The sequence below is a fragment of the Rattus norvegicus genome, chromosome 10, assembly GCF_021556685.1.
Source record: "Rattus norvegicus strain SHRSP/BbbUtx chromosome 10, alternate assembly SHRSP_T2T, whole genome shotgun sequence".
In the NCBI taxonomy this organism is placed as follows: domain Eukaryota; kingdom Metazoa; phylum Chordata; class Mammalia; order Rodentia; family Muridae; genus Rattus; species Rattus norvegicus.
Window position 1 is genome coordinate 32,635,521 of NC_141543.1, and position 10,338 is coordinate 32,645,858.

Here is a 10,338-nt window from a genome sequence, read left to right on the forward strand (position 1 = left end):
GAAAAATAACATTTATGCATGTGCAGCAGCCATGAACAATTTCATAGTTAAGTAGGGCACTCTTGAGGTTCCCTTTGTTGATCATTTTCAATAGAGTGACTCACACATCATAACCTGGATTCACCCATTTTCTTTATAAAACTTCTCACAGCTGTTAAATCCATCAACTCGAGTAGATTAAATTCAGATTTATTTAGAATTGAATGAAGTGATAGGCTGAGAGCAAGAAGTGATTTTATGCATTTAAAAATAAATACAGTCTTCGTATTGCCCAAACTCTGAAGAAGGGTTTTCTCTGTTGGAGATTCACTTGGTGATTTGAAGACAATAAGTCAGAAAGAAGGTATGAGAATAGACAATTATTAAAATGTACACTCTGCATGATATTTTAAAATGCAATTTCAGACACATAATAAATTACCTGACTGAAGAAACGCACGTTGTTAGTAGAACAGTATTAAGATAAAACCAAGCAAACACATTTCAACTGTAAGTATGGATGCACATCTATTTCTCTTTGTTGGTTCTTAGGCAAATGAGATAAATAAACACTCAATTAACAACATGTACTAAGTGTCTACTATCCAGGAAAGAAAGTTTAGGGTCTTCACTTACCAGAAATAATAATAGAAAAATAATAGACATGCTGGTTTCAAGAGGTTACACTGAGGTTAGGTCGCATCTTCTGGTAGGATTATGATAGGTCTGGCATACAGTATCTCGAAACTTGAATGTGCTCTCATAATTCTGCGGGACATCTGAGTTTACATACTCGCCCACAGACATGACACATACAAAAATGACCTGGACATTACAGCCACATCTGAAAACTATTCCTCATGCCCTCGGTGGTCATGGGATTTGTGGAAAGGATATGCAATGGAAGGATTTACCGGGAACAAAGATCAAGAATTAAGACACTAATGCCCCATCTGTTCAACAGCTCTCAGGTCTTGATGCCTATGATGATTTTGATTTGTGGAATGAAATGAAAACAAGTGTGCAGATGTGGAGGCCTTTTTACTACGATTATACGCAAATACATCCAAATATAAGTAAAGCCCTGTGTTAAATCTGGGAAGTGCAAATTAGATTTTACTTTCTATAATTTTCATCCATACAGCTAAGATCTTTAACCTACCTTGTTTTCTCCTTTGCTTATAAGGAAGTTCACAAAATTATTTCTTTAGAGAAAAGTACATACTCTTGTTGTCCTTCTCTAAATATGTGTGTACTTATGTTTGCATGCATAGCTTACATGTTCATATGTACGTTTTTGTACATATATATGTATATGTATATATATATACATATACATATATGAAAGCTTCAATGGAGGAGTGAGGAAATTAAACAGCATCAAATCTGAGTGCCAATGACTTTTGTATAATTATGTGTGAAACAATGACAAGCCTAGACAAATTTCATAAAAAAGCAGACAATTCACCATGGTAACTTGGGATTTGGCCCAGAGAGCAGTGTTACGGATAAGTACACCCAGACACACACACACACACACACACACACACACACACACACACACACCCTGAAACCATACACTCCAAAGCTAATTTAAGATAAAATAGTCTTGATGACAAAAAAAATTGTCTGTTTATTAATTCTTTGAGAATTTCACACATTGTGTTTTGATCAGATTCATCATTCTTCTCCAACTCCTCCCAGGTCCACACCCCATCTGATACTTTCACACTTGGTGATGATGGAGATCAGCAGAGGACATTGGAAACCCAGGAAATGGAACTACAGGTGCTTATGAGCTGCCACGTGGGTGCTGATTAAAAACAAAAACAAAACCAACAAAGACCTCCACTCAACTGCAAGAGCAGCAAGTGGTCTTAACGGCTGAGTCAACCCTCTGGCCCCTTCATTCTGCTCTTTAATATACTGAGTCCAATTAGGATTACCTATCTAGTCTGGAGTATCTGGTCATCCCCTCGATTAGGGTCAATCTACCAGAAACCGCACCTTTTTTCATTAATTTATTCATATTACATCCTGATTGCTGCTCCCCCACTCCATGTCCCCCCTCACATTCTGGCCCCCTATCCACCTCCCCTTTCTCCTCTGAGATGGTGGAGGCCTCCCCTGGGTATCGCCCTACCCTGGCACAAAGTCTTTGTGGGGCTGGTTGCATCCTTTCCCACTGAGGCCACGAAGCAGTCCAGTTACAGGAACTGACCCATGGACAGGCAACAGAGTTAGAGATATGTAGCCACACTCTTAAAGAAAACTTGTGGGGTTGGGGATTTAGATCAGTGGTAGAGCATTGCCTAGCAAGCGCAAGGCCCTGGGTTCGGTCCCCAGCTCCAGAAAAAAAAAAAAAAAAGAAAAAGAAAACTTGTTTGCCCTTTCGTGACGCCCATCACTCAGCCTTAGTTCCATAGGTATGAGTGGAACTTTGCATCCACCCCTCTCTGCTATTTTTCTGGCTTGCGTTTGCACAGATATTGTGGATCCTGCCTCACCCCTGTGAATTTATACATGCACTGCTCTGTTGTTTCTGGAAAAACATTGTTTCTAGCACCTTTGGTTTACAGAGTTACTGCTCATAGAGATGATAGTCACTGAAACGCATAAAGTGAAGGAATGAGAGCCGTTCAGAGGACTTGCAGTGTGTCTCTACTCCCATTCAGAATTCTGATCCAGTGTAAGGTAGCCCATTTTCAACTACCCTTAAGAAAAGGACGGAATGAGTTTCAAAATGATAGTTTATCAGTTCATAGATAGGATTAGCTTTTTTTAGGAGCAGTAACATGCCAGACATTGAGAAAAGGTTTTCTCCAATATATTTTTTCAATTTTTATTATTTTATTTATTTACATTCCTGCTGTTCACCTTCCTCAGTCCCTCCACTCAAAGTTCCTTATCCCATTTCTCCTTTCCCTTGCTTCAGAGAGGGGGCTACCCCTTAAGTAACTCCCCCTTCCCTGGGGCCTCAAGTTTCTCGAGGATTTGGCACATCTTCTCCCACTAACGCCAGACCAGATAGATCTCTGCTATATTTGTGCCAGAGACCTAGGACTGGCTCTTGTAGTCTCCTGGTTGGTGGCTCAGTCTCGGGGAACTCCTAAGGTCTCTGTTAGTTGAGACTGCTGGTCTTCCTATGGGGTCACTCTCCCCTTCAGCTTCTTCAATCATTCCCCTAAGTCAACCATAGTGGTCCCGAACTCCAGTCCAATGGTTGGGTGTTAAGTATCTGTCTTAGTCAGTTAGTGATAGGGCCTCTCAGGGGACAGCCATGCCAGGTTCCAGTCTGTAAACACGTCATAGCATCAGTAATAGTGTCAGGCCTTAGTGCCAGTCATTGGACGGCCTTTCTTCAGTCTCTTCACCATTTTTGTCCCTGCAGATTTTTTTAGATAGGAACCGTTCTGGGTAAGAAATTTTCACTGTGGGTTAGTAACCCTGTCTCTCCTCTTTAGGTCCTGTCTATCTATTGGAGGTGGGCTCTTTAAGTTCCCTGTCACCAATGTTGGGCGTTTTGGCTAAGGTCACCTCCAATAAGTCCTTAGAGTCCCTCATCTCCCTAGTTTCCAGTACTTTCTAGAGAATCCCCCCCACCTCAATCTCACTCCCCCACTGGATGCTGCTTATCTCTATTCACTCTCTTGGCCCTCTGGGCAGTACTATTTACAGATAGAAAAGCTAGATTCAGAAATTATACAGGACTTTCTTAGGCATGCAGACCTAGCTTTGTTGCTTTCAACCCTGTATTAAACAAAGCAGTGAAGGAAGCAGAGGGGTGATGGCATATGTCTTTAATCCCAGTGCTTGGCAGGTAGAGGATTATGAATCTCTATAATTTCAAGGCCAGCCTGGTTTACAGAGAAAGTTCTGGGGCAGCAAAAGCTCAAAAACAAAAGAAAAGAAAGGAAAAAGAAAATAAGGAATCAGAGAAAGGACTGGAAGAGCTTGAAGGGGCTCGAGACCGTATATGAACAACAATGCCAACCAACCAGAGCTTCCAGGACTAAGCCACTACCCAAAGACTATACATGTACTGACCCTGGGCTCCAACCTCGTAGGTAGCAATGAATAGCCTAGTAAGAGCACCAGTGGAAGGGGAACCCCTTGGTCCTGCCAAGACTGAACCCCCAGTGAACGTGATTGTTAGGGGGCGGGAGGTAATGGGGGGAGGATAGGGAGGGGAACACCCATAAAGGGGGGATGTTGGCCGGGAAACTGGGAAAGGGAATAACAGTCGAAATGTAAATAAGAAATACTCAAGTTAATAAAGAAAAAAAAAAGAAAATAGAAGAGTAAGAGAAAAAAACTAATGAACAAAAGAAAGAGGAAAAAAGAAGGTAAATGCCTTTCATACAGTCTTTGAAGCTTATCACAAATTATTATCTATTTACAACCAAATATAGTTATGGGACTAATGGTAACAGTCTTTCATAATAGTTAGCAAAGGAATGTGGAGGTGGATCTATCCTTTCTTCTAGCCTTCCTTCCATCCTTTCTTCCCTTTTTCTTTGCTTCTTTCTGTTTCTTCCTTTCTTCTTTTCTCTGTGACGTATTTGCTTTTTGATGATTTCTTTAAACTTCAGCTTTCTTATTTTAAAAAGAAGATTCATATATTCATCACATGTGAAATATCAAATAAGTTAATTTGTATATTTAAACACTCTTAACAATTGGTGGCTATATTTCCTGTTACCACAGTCTTTGAAATATATGACATTTTGTAGACAGTAACATTTCTTGGGTGGCTTATCATACTTCCAACACTGAAATTGGGTTTGGGGCTGTTATGATCAAACCAACAGAGGCTTTGCAGTTGAGATGACATACTCACATAAAATCCACAAATACCAAATTGACTATTTAGTTTCCTTTACCATATAGTTGTGGCCTGAAGCAAGGAAGAATTGGCCTTTGCATGGATAGCAAAATTCATTATCGCAGAGAAAGTCAGCAGGTGGTCAGATATAAGATATCAAATGCTTAAGGCAGAAAACATAGCAAAATGAAACTATAACCCTACAACAGGAGGTAGAACGTACTCTCCACAAGCAGTGTCTACTCAACTATGTTGCCAACAAAGCAATAGAAGTTAAGTGACAGAACAGGATGCTCTTTATTGGAATCAATAAAATGGAATAAACATAAGTGACATAAAATAATGAATAAATCAGAAGATAGGAGATGTAACCAACTCTTGTTTCTTCTTATTCTTTTTCTGACAGTTGGACTAGATATTGCTCAAGAGAGTAGCAATTCAGTAAAGTCCAGAGCACCACTGCAAAACAGATCATTTAGACTAAACTCACTCAGTAAATCAAAAAGCCACTTTTTCTACATAGAACTAAGGATATGGGAATACTATTTCAGAGTTCCCATATTGTTAGTTTAAACACAGAAATGTTTTAGCAGGGAATCTCACACTAAGTTGAATCAAGAGAAACTTATTGGTGGCCTGAAAATGAAATTAAACACACAAATATAAATCATTACACTGAAAATAAAAAAATGCTTTTGTTTTCTTTTACATTTCATTATGTGTCCTAATATAAACCTAATATGTCTGTAGTATTCTAGTCTTTTAAGGTGGAAATGAAGCCAGAATATGGAAAGGATGTCTGAAAGGCATCTCACTGAAGTGCTGTTCTGTGCTTTCCTTCAGAGGCAGGTCTTTGAATCAAGTCAAAAACACTCTAGTTCCTCTTCCGGTGACCTTGAGACTTCATACCTCTAGGAAAACTAGCTGTTTTACAGATTGAACTGTCCTAAGTTAGTCTGACAGCCATATGTTTAAATCATGATTTCATTGCCTGAAGAAATTTTTTGTCAGGCTCCCAAACAAGTCATCGAATTTGGTGGAATTGCCCTGTGGCTTGGAGGAACATGGATGGTGAAGGTCAGACAAGGTTCAGAAAGCCTTTGTCAAAAGCTTAAGGGGGGCTCAAGTAAGGGCCTGGCTTCCAGACATACCATACACATGCTCAGAGTGGAGCCCACAGATTTAAAATAGTCCACTGTAAAACACTGCTGCCTCTGTTCATATTTCCACTCTAAACAGTAAGCAACAACACAGGAAAAGTAAGAACAGTGGAACTATAACAGAAAATCGGTCAGTATTTCCTTTGTTTCAAGATGGAAAGCTCTAGAAATAATGAGAATGAGAGACCCATAAGTAAGCACTGGATAAGTAAGCTCTGTAAACTACTGAATGTGTCATAAAACCTGATATGGTCCCTAAGGTTCAAGGCAGTCTTTTTTCCTTTTGAAATATTATTACTTTAAAATTGATCAGATATGAAACATTAATATCGAACTAGAAACATTTTAGACTATATGTTGTCAAATATTTACTAAATCAAATGTATAAAATACAAGAGAAAATATGATCGCTAGATAACACAGGTAGTTATTAACGCATATCAATTTTATGTAAAGACACTTCAGTAATTGTTTTTTAACAGAGTTTTTTAAATCTAGCTACTAAATCTAAGCCTAAATTTGAGATTTACCCCATGTAGTTATAAGAAGATGGATGCCTTGTCAGGACCTTGGCATTATTTTCCATTGGCTCTTATAAATATCTTATAGATTTTTATTGCTTTAGATGATCCACTACCCCATTCATATGAAATAAAACATAGTGATTTGTTTAGTTTGTTTTTATAAAAACCTAGGTTGATTAAAAAGTTTACTGAAAGACTTAATGTTAATATGAACATTATCAAGAACATTTAAGGCAGGGAAAATGGAACATATAATTTGTTCTATCTTATACAAAAATGTGCATGAAATTAAACTAAATGGACTTCAGTGCTTATGTTACAGAAAGACTTGGTCAGCTATAAACCAATGAAGACTCTAAGTTCCAGACAACTATATAAAATTAGATTCTATATGAATAGTTTTCCAAAGAAAAATAACAAAAGAACACACATGGTATGTACTCACTGATAAGTGGATTATTAGAGCAAAAGCTCAGAATACCCAAGATACTACTTATAGACCACATGAAGCTCAAGAAGAAAGAAGACCAAAGTATGGATGCTTCAGTCCTTCTTAGAAGGGGAAACAAAATACTCACGGGGGAAATACAGAGACGAAGAGTGGAGCAGAGACAAGGAAAGGCCATGGAGAGACTGCCCCACCTGGGGATCCATCCCATATGTAGCCACCAAACCCAGTCACTATTGCTGATGCTAAGAAGTGATTGCTGACACAGAGCCTGATACAGCTGTCTCCGAACCCCCAGTGAACGTGATTGTTGGGGGGAGGGCAGCAATGGGGGGAGGATGGGGAGGGGAACACCCATAAAGAAGGGGAGGGGGAGGGGTTAGGGGGATGTTGGCCCGGAAACCGGGAGAGGGAATAACACTCGAAATGTAAATAAGAAATACTTAAGTTAATAAAAAAATTAATAAAAAAAAGAGGCTCTAGCAGAGTCTTACTGATATAAATTAAGATGCTTGCAGCTAACCATCAAACTGAGCACTGGGACCCCCTATGGAGGAGTTAGAAAAGGACTGAAGGAGCTGAGGGGGTTTTCACCCCACAGGAAGAATAACAATATCAACCAACCAGATCCCCCAGAGCTCCCAGGGACTAAATTACCAACCAAAGAGTACAAATGGTGGGACCCATGGCTCCAGCTGCACATGTAGCAGAAGATGGCCTTTTCAGATATCAGTAGGAGGAGAGGAACTTGGTCCTGGGAATGTTTGATGTCCCAGTGTAGGGAAATGCCAGGGCGGGGAGGCTGGAATAGGTCGGGGGAGGGTAGATGAGCACCTTCATTGAAGCAGGGAGAGCAAGGATGGGATAGGGGTTTTTCAGAGGGGAAACCAGGAAAGGGAATAACATTTGAAATGTAAATAAAGAAAATATCCGATAAAAAAGAAAAATAACAACATTTTACATTATACATGGAGTGAGACACGGATTACAAAGTAAAGTATAAAAACAAACAAACAAACAAGAGAAACCCAACTAAACACTTTAAAAAGAAATTAAGGTGGATCCCTAGTAAATGGTAAGAAACTTCAATTAGTCAAATGAAAAATCTAGGGTTCGAAACAATCAATTAACAAGAAGTTTATGCTAAGGCTGATGAAAACAAATGAACTTTTGGCCGCAATTTTGGTAATGGAGATGTAAACTGAAGCTATATGATATCTGTCAGAAGCCATCACGGAAAGGCTAAAGGCATGCAAGAGATGTTCTGGAGATGACACATCGTTTTGCATGGCTGCGATGGGTAATTCCAAATTGCAAGGCTTTCAGAAATCTCATCTTGAAATTGATTTTTGCAGCCGATATGCCTTTCCTATCATTATTAAATTAAAATAACAATTCCTGGGCATTAGTCCACCGTATTGGGCAGAATTTCTGCAGATCAACAAAGATGTACTCTTCTGTAGTAATGCCATGTAGACAAATAAATCATTTCGTAGTTCCTAATAATGATTCTATAAATTTCCTAAATTTATATAAGTAAATTATGAGCCCTTTATAATATAAGGCTGCAGATAGGGCTCTGTATACTTTCATCTGTGACGAGATAATTGCACTAAGGTAGAAAGCAGACTTGAAACAGATTGAAATCAGAAAAAACATTTATTCTATACTGTTTTAAACCATCATCTGCTAACTAAAGGTCATAAACTAGGAATGAACAATTTGTTGTAGGTGTAAGGACCAGAGATAAAATATTGACTAGATTTATCTATAAAATCTCAAAATTAATGAAACACTAGGCAGATTATTTACCTCTCAACAAAACCATACTAACTTAATGACAAAAATTATTGTTTTAAACTCTTAATGAACCTATGGAGCTACAGTCAGATAATGAATGTGTAGTTAGATAACTAGTCTTAAAGAAATTCATGTAAAAATCTCTGTTGTAACTCCTTATTCATTTTATGGTTTGAACTTATGTTTGAACTTGTTGTGAACGTTTTTTTAAAAAGATGCTTAGAATATTATGTGATCATGTATGCCAGAAAAGTACAAGAATTAGGGAGAAGGACAAGAAGAAAGGGAGAGCAGAATCAGAATAGAGGGAAAATAGAAGCAGATCGGTGCTGAGCAGAGAGAGAGCAGAGGGAGCAGAAAAGAAAGAACAGGGCAGTAGAGCAGAGAGCACAAAGACAGGGAAGCCGAAGCAGAAGCAGAGGGAGAGCAGAACCAGAGCAAGCAGGAGAGCAGGCAGAGAGAGCAGAGCAGAGAGGAGAAGATAGCAGGACAGAGTAGAGAAAATAGGCAGGCTTCTTCTTGCCACAAGACAGGGTTTTCCTTAACAGCAGTTTCTCACTGACAAGGAGAGTGCTCTTTTTCATATTCAGTAAAAAGGTAGCTTTCTCTTCTTTGTGCAATAAAGTTTGGAGTTTATTTTCACCCACATTGAGTTGTTTTTTTCTGTGTTGGTGCTTGCTCATTGGAACCTGCTCATAGGCTTTTATTCCATCCAACATATATATATATATATATATGTGTGTGTGTGTGTGTGTGTGTGTGTGTGTGTGTGTGCACGCAAATGTATATATGCAAATGTATACATGGAAATGTATATATTACACACGTATATGGCAGGAGATCATATATGTAATATATGTAAATATAGATATATGCATATATACTTGTGAAGTGGATGAGACAGGTGATCTGGCCTAACAGAAATGTGTATAAGTGTGTATCTATGTATATCTGCTTCTGTAAAGGCTTTTATTTTTCTCTGTAAGCATGATGTTCTTTTCCTGGCTCACTAAAAGTTAATTGCTCCAAGCCTCCCTCTTAACTGGCCAGCAAGCAGAGAGGCTTCCAGGCAAGAGAGAAAGGAGCCTTAGCAATAAATCCTTTACTGAATTCTCAGCTGTTATACAGCACAGCATACATTAATTGCCAGAGAATTACAAGGAAAGTTTATAAGACAAATAAGAGTTAGATTTTCCAGCTCTGATTCAAGCAGAGAATTTACAAAGCAAATAATAAGAGAGATAAAGAGGTTATGTTTCCCCAGTTCTTAATGAAGCTCAGAACAGTAAGAAAGAGTTAAATTTCCCACAAGGCCAGACATCATCAATCTTTTGGTCTGGGTCCAAGGTTGTATCTTGTTTCAAACCATTCAGCTAGGCAGGCACCCAGAAGATGCCATGGTTGTCTAAATTAAAATAAAATAAATAATAAAAACTAAGAATTGATGTTAAACAGCATATATCCTTAGTGGTAAGCTGGTTGGTCAGCGTACATGACAGTTTACTCAAAAATCAAAACCTACACCAAACTTCAGTTATTTAATCAAACCCAATTCAAGTTTGGAAGCCCTTACATGAGTAGAACATTAAATTATGTCTATCA